The sequence below is a fragment of the Drosophila virilis genome, chromosome 4 (assembly GCF_030788295.1).
Source record: "Drosophila virilis strain 15010-1051.87 chromosome 4, Dvir_AGI_RSII-ME, whole genome shotgun sequence".
NCBI lineage: Eukaryota > Metazoa > Arthropoda > Insecta > Diptera > Drosophilidae > Drosophila > Drosophila virilis.
This window is the reverse complement of record NC_091546.1, coordinates 18,119,565-18,133,824: the sequence shown is the minus strand read 5'-3', so window position 1 is coordinate 18,133,824 and position 14,260 is coordinate 18,119,565.

Genomic DNA, 14,260 nt, shown 5'->3' with positions numbered 1-14,260 from the left:
GGAAACGTCCATCTGTCGGCGCAGGCACGGAATCATGCGAAAATGTTTGTCTGTCGATGTATGTGTGTGTGCCTTGTATAAGCACAACACACGCGCACACACACACACACACACACAGACAAACACAGCTGCATAAGGATAACCAAACTCCCTGCCGTTAGTCAAGTCGCAGTCGCACAGTCAAGTGGAACTCCAAATGCGTCAAGTGAGCGCAGCGCGATATGCGTCCTTATTCCTTAAATCCCCCCCCCCCCTGCTCCCTCCACCATCCGCCACTCTCTTACCGCCAGCCACTTGTCGCCCTTATCGTGCACCCACACGAAACAGTAGCAAACTTTGCTACAGACATCCTGTGGCGAATTATGGTGCTTTTTTGATTTAAGCCCGGCACGGTGCGACCTTATACTGTCCTCCTCCGGAGCAGTCAAGTGAACCACTTTACTAGTTGCTAGCGTTTCACGGCTTTTCCAACTATGTATGCTTAGTGGTTCGTTGCTTGAACGGCCTTTTAAAGCAACACGTTCATATTAGTTTGTTTGTAATTTATCAAAGAAATATAATTAAATTTTAAATGCTTTCGCCAGAGCTTCGGTTATTTTGGGCTTTTTTTGCGTCAAGATCAATGAACGGAAAACGAACCGAATTGTAGTCCAACATAGATGTTTTTTTTTAAATTGCGATATGCATACACGTATATACCAGAGATAATTCCTTTATATTATTTGGTTATTTTAAGTGTTTTTTGTTTGAACGAACCGGTTCACATCTAACTGTATATGTGATCACTTGCATCGCGAAACGCTTCAATTCACTGACACTAAAACTGTAGTATTTATGAACCAGTTCGGAAATGCCAACAAAAGTCGCACAGTCGCAATTAAGCACATATTTTAGTTCTCTGATCCGATCTCTACATAACTGTCCTCGAAAATTCTGTATGCGAATTTTATGCAAAAAAAAAAAGACGCGGTTTAGGGCTGCCCAGACACAGATGTTACCCACACGGCGCCGTCAGCTTTGAATTCAACTTAGTCAGCCACAAAACAAAAACAGGAAGAGTTGGGTGCGGTGAAGGGGAAGGGCCTCGGCGGTTGGGTTAAAACAAGGAGCAGGGTGCGATGACAGCAACGCACCCGCCGCGCTCAACCAAACGGTAGGTAAGAAAAACTAAAACGGGTCGCTTAAAAATGGCGCAGTTCGCGTTGGTGCGGGCAGCATAAACAAAATGACATAAACAGGCAACGTGAGTGGGCGGGTCGGTTGGTTTGCTAGGTGTCGAGTCCTTGCACGAGCGTGCAAATCCCAAGCATAGGGCACAAAACAACAAAAGTAAACTTGTGAAAAAAACGTACAAATAAAATCCACATCCACACGACGCAAATTGTATTTTTCCTTTCTTTTTTTTTTCTATTCGTTTTTTTTTTTTTTTTTCATTTTGTTTTTGGTTTTGTTTTGTGCTGTGTCCATGTCCGTACGTTGTCCTACGTCCGTTCCAATTGCTGGCAACAACTGGCGGTCGCTGCCGTCACGCATCAAGCATTCATGCCAGGCAACAACAACAACAGAAGGCACCCTGTCAGTGTGTGTGCGCACACACACACACAGACCCACACACAGAGCTTACACGCCTCCGCACGCGTCACACGAAAGCACGAAACCAATTTGAGCGCCCACATTCTCTCTCACCCAATTAGTCGCACAGACCCGCACACACACACACACACACACACGCACGCTCAGACACACAAACACATGCACGCAGCCCACTCTCCTTCTGCTTTATGCCATCCACATCAGCCATCGTTGGCGTTCGCTTCGTGTCGTTATCCTCGCGCGCACGCTGCTGCACACTTTTTGTTGTTATTGTTGTTGTTTTTGTTGCTGTTGTTGCCCTTTTGCCATCATCAACGCCATCAGTAGCGTAAGTTGTGCTGCCAGCGAGCCTTGACACAGCGGGGGCGAAGGGACGCACAGCCGCAAAAAACGGCAACAACAACTACTTCAGTATGCGCGCCTGTATATGTATATATATATATATATATATATATATATGTGTGTGTGTGTGTATATATATATGTATTTGCCAACGTTGCCGACCAACAAGCGACACGATAATCTCGCACGTCGCATTTTTAGTTGCCGCACCCACCGCACCCGGCACGAACACAGTCATGGTCCTGGCAGAAAGCCAAATGTGGCAAGTAGCTGCTGCTAGCGTTGCGCCAGTCGAGCATGTGGGGGCGGCCAGGTCTGAGGTTATGGTGTTGCCAGTTTGCCAGTGAGTGCGCCAGACGTTGGCCGGGGCGTCAGCGGCGGCAGAGCAACCGACAAATGCTTTCGAATTGCCATGACAATCAAAATGCTTACAGGTACAGTGTGGCCAGACGTTAAATCTCATATATTTTATTTGCCTTAAATGTGTGGTATATACCAAACGTAGACTAATTAGCGCTTAATTTCATATATGCGCGTATTTAATTCGGCTGACGATAACGGTATAATTTTATAACAAATTCTCACATTTCAAATTCTGTTTTGACCACTGTGCTGGCGACACAAGTGCGACAATATCAACAAGCGTAGCTGCCGCCAGAGCTTGAGCCTGACGACGCCCATCAGACACACTTCAGGCTCTGGCTGTCATTTCGCTTGCTCGTGTATGTGTGTCTGTTTATTATCGCCAGTGCGACACTCTGTCCAGCCCCAGCCCCAGCCCCACAACGACAAGCTCGACCCCTCAAGCAAATAGAACTTTGTCGTTCTCAACGTACAGTGGTGCGTTTAACAACAAAATAGTTGCATTATTTTTTAAAGATAAAATTAATCAAATCATGGAAGAAAAAATCTCTGTGAAATATTGGAAATTATAGGGAATTCATGCTATTCAACAGTATGCAACAGTATTTTTTCCCTACTAGTTGCCCATTTTGTCTTGATCGCTATTTAAATTCAATTTGTGCCACTGTGCTACCCCGTTACAAAGCTGCCGCCGCCAAAGACAAATAAAAAAAAAAATTCTATGGCACGGCACGGAAGCATGTTGGCGCTGGCGGCATTTGGGACGCATAACGACGACGTCGATGACTGCCCTTCTCAGCTTCGTCGTCCTATATCCTTGCCGTGCCCCACGTTGTGTCGCGTCGCGTTGCCATTTTTACCCACCGCACCGCACTCTTGAAGTTTGAGCTAAGTGACATGCTGTTTATTGTTGAAGGGTGTTAGAATTGCGCGCGGCGCGTACATACCAGTTGATTTGTGGAGCGAGAAATTATCATGCCAAGCTTGAACACCGCACGCGCCCGTTGCCTTTACACGGCAAGCAAATATTTACATCTAGCCACGGCTCACAGCCGTGGCCAATTAAGTCAAACAACAATCGTAAATTCCATCGATTGGTGCTACCATAACTAACTAACATGGGAGGGTGAGAGGGTTTATTCATTATGTTGAAGTGAAGTTTATGAGATTTTCTATATCATTTATTTCTATTCTAAACTACAATCAATGCATATTATTCACAAAAGACTGTTTAAAGCAGAGTTCAATATAAAATATAGTTGATCTCAACTCAAAAAAATCACAAAGCCTTTAAGAACCCAAATCTGAACTCATATTTCATATTGCATTTAAAGGAACTGACTTATGAAACTATTGTAATTGCACGTAGTAGTTCATTGCTTAAGCAATTATTAGAACTCTACGCTTTAACATAGCGTAACATTGGTTATTTGCAAACAAAAAGCTACAAAGTTGAAGAAATTTTTCAAGCCCACGAAAGTATGCAATAGAAATTTTCCAACACTATTAACTCTTGCAGCATGCAGGAGGCAAAGGCAAAGGCATACTTGTTGAGTGTGGCGGTCTTTTTGCACAGTGTAACTTTTCACTTTATGCGCAACGTTGGGAAAAAAGGTCCTGTTCACGCCATGCCATGCCATGCCATGCCATGGCGTCAAACATACAAACAGGACACAAGGACAACGGATTGCCTGCCTGCCTGGCTGCTGTGGTAGCTATGTACACCATGAATGTGCACAACGCCAACGACGTCGACGAGACGCCAAAGTTGCTGGTTGTGGCAACGGCTGCGTCTGTGGCAGGCCAAGCGCCGCAATGGAAAATAAAAATGGAAGGAAAAGCCCCACCTCTGCTGCCCCTGTCTGTCCATTTGTCCGTGGCACGTACTTTAGAAATTCCATGCAGATGTGCGCCGCACGCCGAGACGTGTGTTTTGATTTTCTGGCAAAAAAGGACGTCGACAAGAGCAAAGCCAAAGCTCAACGAACGAACGAACGAACGGGCGAGCACGCGCGCACCCCTAAAGCGTAACAAGAATGTACTCGACTAGAAAGATACCCTGTACAAGACACTGTATTCTGCCTTATTTATATGCGAGTGCCTGTAAAATATTACATAAACCCCATATCACAGTCATTCCATTTCCACAATCCCAAAAAAATGTATTTTTGAATAATTTCATCTGTTTATCCGTTCGTTTTGGGAATGTAAGATAGTCTTTATGTTTATACACAAAATTAAAGTTTTCTTTTATATTTTCTGGGCCTGCTAGCTTTAAAAGAATTTTCAAACAAAATTTGGTGTCTAGTTTTTCGAATCTATTAAAAATGTTTTAAAATTCTAGACTAGATTTCGATACTTATCGATTTTCAAATAATGATTTTGTGGCATGAAAAATATTCATATAATACTTATTTTTTACAAGCAGCCACATACCAGCCTCTAGCATAAATAATCTTTAAAATAGCCTCTGAAAATCGAGGTAATGTTTCGATATTTATCGATTTTTAAACAATAGTTAATTGTTCTTTTGTTTCAAAATTGCGATACATGCTCAAAAAACGGGGTTAGATTTAATATTTATAGTTTACCGAACATATTTCGAAGTAAATCGCACGCGCCTAAAATATTAGAGATAGATGCGTACTTTCAGGCAGAGGAATAGAGGGACTTGGCGAAGAACATTATACTTTATGGACTAGACGGTGCCTTCTGCTGCCTGTTATATACATTTGCACAATTGCAATATACCCTTTTTTGCCCATGCATACAGGGTAGCCCACAAGCAGCAGCCGCGGCAGCATACAGTGTGCAGCTGGCTTTTGGGATTGTGGATTGGTGGGCGGAGGGTGGGTGCTGGCGGTTTGGGGTCTGCGACTGGGACTGGCAACGCACGAAAGAGCAGCCAAGCGAGCAAACCGTGAAAAAGTGTCGACAAAAAACAGCAACGGCAACAACGACGGGCAGCGGCAGCCCCAAAGGAAAAACTGGCAACAAACAGCAGCAGAAGCGGGAGCAGGAGCGAGTGGAACAGCAGCAGCAGTGGTTGCCGTGGGAGCTGTGGGTTGCAGAAGTCGAGGCAGCAGCTGCGCCATTTGGTGTGGGTAACGAGCCACGCGAACGCGCCCTTCCTGCTGTTGACTGCCAGGATGGCTGCTCGACTGCTCGACTGCCTGACGGTTTGGTTGGGGGTGTGATCCAGCACTAACGGAATAATTGCTGGCAACTCCACCAACAACAACAACAACAACAGCACCACACACACACACACACACACACAACGAACGGAAGCCAGACGTACTGGCGGCGGCAGCTTGCGTTGGCTGATTTTGCACACACGCCCACGCCCACGCACAGTCGAACACCCAGCTGGATGGTTGTGCGTGAAAAACGCACTGAAACATGCATTTGATAGCGGCTTTATGCGAGCCACGCTGAATAAAGAATATGTTTTGTTGCTAATTTTCTTCGCTTTAAGCTCAAGCTTTACACAAATAAGTCTGGATATAATTTTAGAAACAACTTTCTTAAAAGAGTATAATTTGGTTAAATCAATTTAAGAAAATACTCGTACAATATAAAAAGTAGAGCCCAAAAACCATTCTGGGGAACGGAGAATTGGTTTTACATTTTTTACTTTTCTCAAACTTCTCATAGATAAATAGCAGAAAATAATTTGTGAATCTTTAATTTCACTCTAAATAAATAAAATCGATTCAAAGGATTTAACACAGTTCAATATCCTGATCTTTTGCCATTTGCCAATTCATGTTCCACAACAATATCTTTTTAACGAGGCTTCTCTGATTATTATTACTCTTGAACTTTATAAGAATTGATCTAATGCCCTATAGGACTTGAATGCTGATAACTGATTTCATAGAACTTTACATCACAGACCCATTGATTACTACTGAGTTTGAACAGCTCAAAAGTTTCCTACAGGGTATACAAACACATTCTCACAAAGGTCGCGCCAGAGGCCGCAGGGTACGTTTGGTCCCTTAATGTTGTGGTGTGTGTGTGTGCGTACGTGTGTGACTTGTAGTGGGTATATTGCGATTCGTCACGAAATTCGTAACATACAAAAGGAAATATATATATTTAAATATATATGATAAGTCAGCCGATATAGCGATATAGCCATGTCCGCCTGAAAGTCAATTCGCCTGTCTCTTTCAATGCCAACTTATCAATCAGTCTTAAAACTTTCTTGATATAATTTGGCTTAGATCTGCCATATGCAAATATATATCTGGTTCTACGGGATAAGATAACTGGATAATATAGAGCCCATAGAAGCAATCGGCAGAGAGTTTTCCTATTTAAGGAACCATTATGTTGCAATTGAAAACTTTTGACCGTAAATAACTTGTAAGATCGTTTCGGTTCCATGATCTTCACACTCTTCTTTGGTTATTGCATATTCACGAGTTATGCAACACTCTTTTTTAGTTATTGCAGCTTCACGAGTTATTCAACACTATTCTTCCCTATGTGACTATCCCATCATTTTATCCTATATCACGCCTCAGTTAGTGTATTACCTATTCGACGCAACGTTGCTAACTGTTCTGCCTTGTTTTATTTTTTTTTGCTTGGTCGGGAGCCGTGTAGCTGTCTAACACGCCATGTCCATGTGGTGCTGGGTCTGCTGTTGGTGTTGGTGTGGCGTGTGTCGTCTGAAACGTTGCTGCTGTTTGGATTGTTGTTGTTGGTTGTTGTTGGTTGTTGCTGTTGTTGGCTGTTGCTGTCGCTGTAATAGGCATTCCGTCGCTGCTTTAGCTGCTGGCAGCCTTTGAGCATTGGCATGGCTTTTTAGCCGCAATGCCGCGTCGTTGGCAAGCAACGTTTGCTCCTGGCTGGCTTCTGGCATGAGTCTGGGCTGGCACGTCCGCTCATTCATCCGTTTGGCCCCACCCAACCCGTGGCTGCCTGGTCTGGCTGGTTACATGAGAAAACTTTGAAACTGAAGACATGGCGGGGCTTGAGGCACGAACCGTTTGGACAGCCCGGACAGCACGGACAGCTTGGGACGGACACACTGAAACGCTGCTGTTGCCGTTGGGCATAAATGGATGGCGTTGGCTGGTCGTCTGGCCCCGGCTATCCATCGCCCCGTCGGCCCCCAACCCATCCCGTAACCCAATCCAAACCGGCGAGTGGCGGTGGCAATGTCTGATTGTTAGTTGGATTTGGGCAGAAGAAGGGCAGCGCCAGTTCAGTTCAGGCCAGGGCAAAGCCAGTGTTGCGTCGGGACCGTTGCCACTTGCCAGCTATAGAGAAATTGTCATAGGAATCATCATCGGCTTCGTTAGATGTGGGACATTTTGTTGCCACCATTTTCTGCACACACACACACACACAAACACACACACAGGCACTCACTCAAACACAATGACTGCGTCTGATTGCGCGTCACGGCGGCTCGGGGCACTGGCTCCGGAGATAAACGTTGAAAGCATGGGTCGTCGCCAGCGGGCAGGTGGCTTATGGTTGGGGAGTTTTTGTGATTGGGCAACTGGATTGTACGAAGGAGGGCGGCCAGGTTTATACAACGGGGCTTTTATGTATGCGTAACTTTTTATGCACGCGTCCCCAGGTCGCAACGCCCGCCTGTCACAGGTGCGGTGCTCTGATGTTGTCGGTTGGTCGGCTGGCCGGTTGGGGTTTTGGGTCTTGCTGGTTTTGCGGGGGGTGTGCGAATGTCCGTAATAGCTAAAGAATTACATACTCACACTAAATTGGCTGAAACAGGAAGCGTAGTCGTTGCTTCATTAAGCAGAATTTCAGATGACGCTAGACAATGGGCGTGTTAAAAGCTGGACAGAAATGCCTGAAGTTTTGGCCAGGTGTCTCGCAACAGTGGTCAGAGGTTTTGTTGTTGTCTGATATTTAAATTAAAATACATGTTTTATATGTGCGCTGGCGTGTAAGTTTATGTGATTATTGTGCAATTGACAGATGTCTGAAAGTTATATGGCTCACAAATGAGATATTAATGACATAAATGCATTCGATCGCAGCCAACTTAACTCGGGTGCTACACATATTTCGCGCTGCCAGATCGTTTAAATAGTTGGATCAAATTTAAATATATAATATGAGGCGCTTAACAAGCAGGTGCCAAACTACATAGAGATTAGCGTAAATTAAGGAATAAGAAGGCAATTTTTTAAAAAAAAACCCAAAGTTTGGTCTCACATAAATAACCTACAAAGATATAGTGATTATATAAGCCGATCTGAGAGATCGATTGGATGAGACTTCTGCAATCTCTTTCCGAATACGGACTCCTCCTACGTCTCTTTAGAAGGCGGCTAGCCAAACGATTGGGATAATATATATTTTTAAGCGTTACCGACTGTTTTCACTGTCCCTGACTGTAATTACTTAGGATAGGTAGCTATCCCACTGTTTTTCAGCGTATGTTTTAATAAGCAAGCCTTTAGGCCACATGATCTTATAATGTTGCAATAAAACGCAAAAATAGAGGTGCGTGTCTAAGCGTTTTATAGCCTTGTTAAGTTGGCTGCGATTATATGTTGCGCTCGCAGTGTGGCAGCGCTGAGAGGCTGGTGGCAACGCCGTATTTTACAAATTGCCTGCATACAAAAACAGCAGAAAAAAAAACAAGGTGCAAAAGAAAAAAGAAAACAAAACTAGCGAAACCATAAAATACTTAATAGCAAGCGCGGTCAGTCGCACCTGTACCTGGTCTTAGTTGTTGTTATTTTCTTTGAAATATACACACACTCGCCCACACACACACCAGCCACACGCAGACATGCCGTTGCGCCTTTTGTGTAGGCAACACAAAATATTTCAAGCATCAACGTGGCAGGTCACGCCTATTGAGCAGCAAGCGAAACCGAAAGCCGCGTTGCAACACGCGCCTACTTAAAAGCGGCTCTAAAGTACGCGCTGCCTGGGTAAACGGATTTTGCTTTTGCCTTCTTCTACTCTTGCCAAGTGTATGATATTCTTGTGCTGACTTATGACATTTTCAATTCAATACTGTATATACATATATTCGTAAGCAGCATCATCAGCCATGTCTAGGTATTTTTACAGTGTTCCGTCATTATGCTGCTGACAGTAAACCTCTATATCATATAGGTGTAAAATCAAAGTAATATCGGACCACTGTACTATATAGCTTCCCTTTATACAATCGAACGGATTTTTTGCTACTAAGCTTCTATCATAGGTACATGCAAAATCGTATCAACAACGGACTTTTGTATTATCTAACCTAAATAGAGTTTTAATTAAATCACTCTTTAAAATGGGCTATAGCCGTTTATATGTCTGCAAGGGTATTTAGTCTTCGTCGCCCTAAAATAACTCTTCTTTCTAGATTCCCTTTTTTATTTTTTCCATTTTTATTTTTTGTATTTTCTAACGCCTCTGACATGCGGCAAAGTTCTATGAGTTGAATTTGTGGTTGGCGGCGACGGTGGTTTTAGTTGATTGTTGTTGGCTTGCGACACAGAGGCGCGGTGCCGGCACAAGCTAGTAATTTAAGGGCAGAAGATCAGGCCAGCAAACACACAAACACACACACAGATGCTTTGAAAATGTTTGTGTATATACAATATATGGTTGATATATAGGCAACCTTTTGCACACTTTTTGTCGACAAAGTTTACACAGGCCCCTGGCATATGATTTTGTGAACCTTTTTTCACAGTCTCTCTTCTTTTTTTTTTGCCGTATTTGCTGTCTAGTTTATGTGCGTGTCAGTCAATTTGACAGTGCTGTTGGTTTATTTGAAATTTGACTAAAAACGTTGCCTAGTTAAGAGGGCAGCTGCATAACGAAACTGGCGGCTGCCATTTAAAGTACTAGAAAATGTTCATTTTGCCGATGTTTTCAAATTTAACATAAAGAAGAAGAAAAATTCTGTTGCCTAGTCTTAAGCGTCTGTAATTGTTCTTTCTGCTGCTGTGGTTGCTGCCGTTGTTTTTGTTGTTGTTTTGTATTAGCGCAGCTGACGGTAAAACTTTCAACACCCAGCCACCCACACAGACAAGCTGCTCACACATACACACCAATCGTCTCTGACAACTCCCCCCGCCTCCACCAAGCGATGACGACCCAAAATCCCAAAACGAACAAGCGACACGCGCCCTAGCGCCGGGGCTTGCCACGGCAAAAGCACAGAGCATGTCGACAACAGACGCCGCTGCCAGGGCCAACATTAGCATTGAAGTGTGCAAACGACGCCACCCACAGACACACAAATAAATATACACACACACACAGTTGCACAGAGCAGGGCAGTCAGCCGTCGCCGCCATGCCACGCCGTGCCACGCCATGCGGCAGTTGGAGCACTCACGCAAATTTCAATTTTTTTCACACCAATGGCTCTTGCTTGCCCTCTGCCCTTGCCACATTGCGGTTTTGTGTCTACCCGACAAATTGGTCGCAAGTGATTTTGATTTGATTACCCAAATGTTGCGTCCCTTAGCCCAATGGCGACTTGCCAAAGCAAATTCTGTCATTTTGTAGCACTGCTGCAACAGCATTTTTTTTTTTTTGTTTTTCTTATCGATATCAATCGATATTATTTTAATTAGTTTCGTTTTGCTGCTTTGCTTAGCGCGCCAATACTGAGTGCGCATTTACAGTTATTCTCAATCACTCTTTTTTTTGCACTGCTTCAGCTTTTGCGTTATTTAATTCTTGCGAGTTTCTACCGTTTTCTTGGAATACCTTATTTGTAGTTATTGTTTTACGAATTGGTTTTATTTGTGGGTTGTGTTTTGCCGCCATGCTGCCTGTTTTCGAAGCACGCGCCACGACAGAACCGCACACAGGCATACTTATAACAACACGACCCGCACATACATACATGCACACGCACACACACACACACACCCATGCCCCAACGAGCCAAAACACACACAAGCACAATCACACAAACGTATTGTACGTGCTTTTACTCACACCGTGTGGCGCACTTCCTTTGATTTAGTCATTTTTCTCTCTTTAGCCGACAACCAACAAGCCATGTGGCTCCTCTGCCTGTGCCAGTGCCAGTGCCAGGGACCGCACGTCGCTAGCTGCCAGTCGCCAGCCGCCCAGTTGGCAGTGTGCGCACTTCCGACGATTTTGCTCGGTGTGTGTAGAGAAGGTTGCCGCAACGGTCCTGGGCTGTTATTTTTTTGCTGTTTGATTTTCATTTCTGTTTTGCTACCAATACCTTTTGGCCACTTTTGTTATTGTTGTTTTTGCTGGCTGGCTGCCGTTGAAGTATTACTTTGCAGCTGCCACATTGCGGTAACGCGATCTTTTCACTACTGTCCATAACTATTTTTTGCATTCTCTTTTGCATCACTTGTTTCGTAGCTATCGTAACGATTGATACGATTATTATCGATACATTTTGTCAGCTGATAATGAAGCAGAAAAGTAATCGAAATGATCAGCATCGATATTCATGGACTTAAGCAGCGCATATGCCGCTGTCGTCTAGGCCGCATATGCGACTCATAAAACTGAATACTCAAGTTGCATGCCCACACATACACACAAACACAAAACGTTTTGGGCACTGGAGGGACACCGGCGGGTCTGGGGACTTGGTGTGAGCAGTCAAGTCGTGCAGCAACAAGAGTACGGGCAGCATCAGCGACAGCTTTGTTGCTGTAGCTTAGTATGGGGCTCTGGCTGCTCTGGTTGCCCGCCCCGGTACTCGGTGTGGCTATAAACGATTTATGTGTATGCTTGTGAAGGCCAAGCGCCACATGATTTCATTCCACACCCACACACATCCACAACGCAACCCAACCCAACCCGCCCACAATCAACGGCGGCATTCAAGTCATCGTTCAGTTCAGTTCAGTAATTTTACAGACTGCGGCATCAGCTGCCAACGCACAGAAGCCAAGAGGAAGGCTGACTGCCTGCCTGAAATGTGGGCGGGCGGATGTCATTGTGTGTGTGTGTGTGCTTTACAGTTGCTGATTGCATCTGTAAAAGTGCATATCGCTAAGGGCTGACAGTTCGACAGTTTGTCATTGCACAAGGCGAACGTCTAGACAAAACAGCAAGCGGGCAATGCTAATTAACAATTTAGCTTAGATCAAACGCTGTTGGCAATGCGCAACAATAGCTGCTAATCAACTAAAAGTAATGCCAACTATCGATTCTTTTTTACTAATGGCCTGCCTGCTTGTGCACTTAAATCGTTGTGCGAAATGTAGCATACTTTTTTGGTGATGGGTTTTTATTTTTTTGTATGCTCTGAGAGCGATCAGAGAAATAGTAATAAATTTATGATAATTGAGAAATGATGATAAAAAACTCTGCTCTAAATATCAAAATAGTTAATGTAAAAAAAAATCATAGTGTAGAATGTAAGTGCACGGGTAAGCGTTGCCATGGAAATTGGCCAGCTAAAAACCGTGCTAGAAAACTATCCATTATATATACATATATATGTATGGCAGCACATTGATCGAAATCTACAGATTTAAAAGCATATCTGCAATTTGTGCCTTTTGTCAACGAACGCCGTCGCTGTCGCCGTGGCTTTGATAGCTGTCCAGAGCAACGCCATCCTTTTGCCCACATCGATGTCGTATTTATCTAATAGTCCCTGCTGCTGTCAGAATGGTCTACGTCTGGTGTTGATGCCCCATGCTACAGGAATTGCTGTCGCCTGGCTTATTATTTGCCACGACTGCTGTGGCGCTAAAGTTTCGCCTCGTTGGTGTTATGATTTCAATGTGGGTTGCCGTACGGCACGACGACCCCCGACCCCAAACCCACAATCGCAACCGTCATCGTCAGCATCTCCGCACAGACACACACACACACACACACACACACACACATACCCATGCGCACACCCACCCCGCCCATGCTCACACCAGCCCGCAGGCCACAACCATAGCTAACTCGCTGGCCTGGCGGCGTTTGCGCAGGCCACCCAATAGACAACATTTTTGCATAGTTAGAACAATGCTAAAAAGTATTTTAAATTTGATGCCTAAGCTAATTCGTATTATTATGATATTTCACATAGCCCTCGGGAATTGCGAGATTTCTGCCTACATTATGAGGCATTTGAATCGGAAAGGAAATGTTAATATTCCACTTTAAATAAAATATTATCATACTTAAAAATCCTAATTTATGCATTATAGGATTTTTTTTAGTCAATATTTGGTTTTCTAAATTTCAATCATAATAATTTGATCCTTATATTTGATCGCAACTGTGCCTATTATTTTTCACACTCTTTTAGCTGTTATAAATACAAATATAAACAGAAAATAGACATAGAAATATATATGTGAATATCTGCAACTGTTTTAAATTAAAATACTTTTACTAAAAACCGAATCATATTCTTATAGAAAAAAATGTTTGCTGGCATATTTTATTTGTGCCTAAACGAATTGATTTGTACGCTAGGGTGTGTGTGCGTGTGCATGAGGGTTTGTCAGAGTGTGTCTGCTCGTGTGCGTGTGTGTGTGTTTGTGTGAGGGGCGCGCGTACGTGCGAACTTTCTGTGCTCGCCAAAGCCAGACATGGTCACGCCGTCTGTCCGACTGTCGCTGGCGGCACGTCGACTGGCTGACATTTGCCGCATTTGCCAACGCCCAGCCGCCCACAACTGGCAACATGCCGCCGCCGTCGTCGTTAAAGCTTTGCTGCCGTTGTGTGAGTTCGTATATATATATATGTGTGTGTGTGTGTGTGTGTGTGTGTGTGTGTGGCAACCATTACCACAACCACCATTAACGTGCCAGGCAGTCAGCCAGGCGTTGCTGTTGCCGCCGTTGCCACTGTTGTTGCTGTTGCTTGTTCTTGTTTTTATTGTTGGTTGACTCCAATCTGCTTTGGTTGCTGCGCCACACGACGACGACGACGACGACGGCGACGGCGACGGCGTTGGCGATGGCTGTGGCTGTGGCGAGCGCCAGCCCAAGAGCCATTCAGTCGGC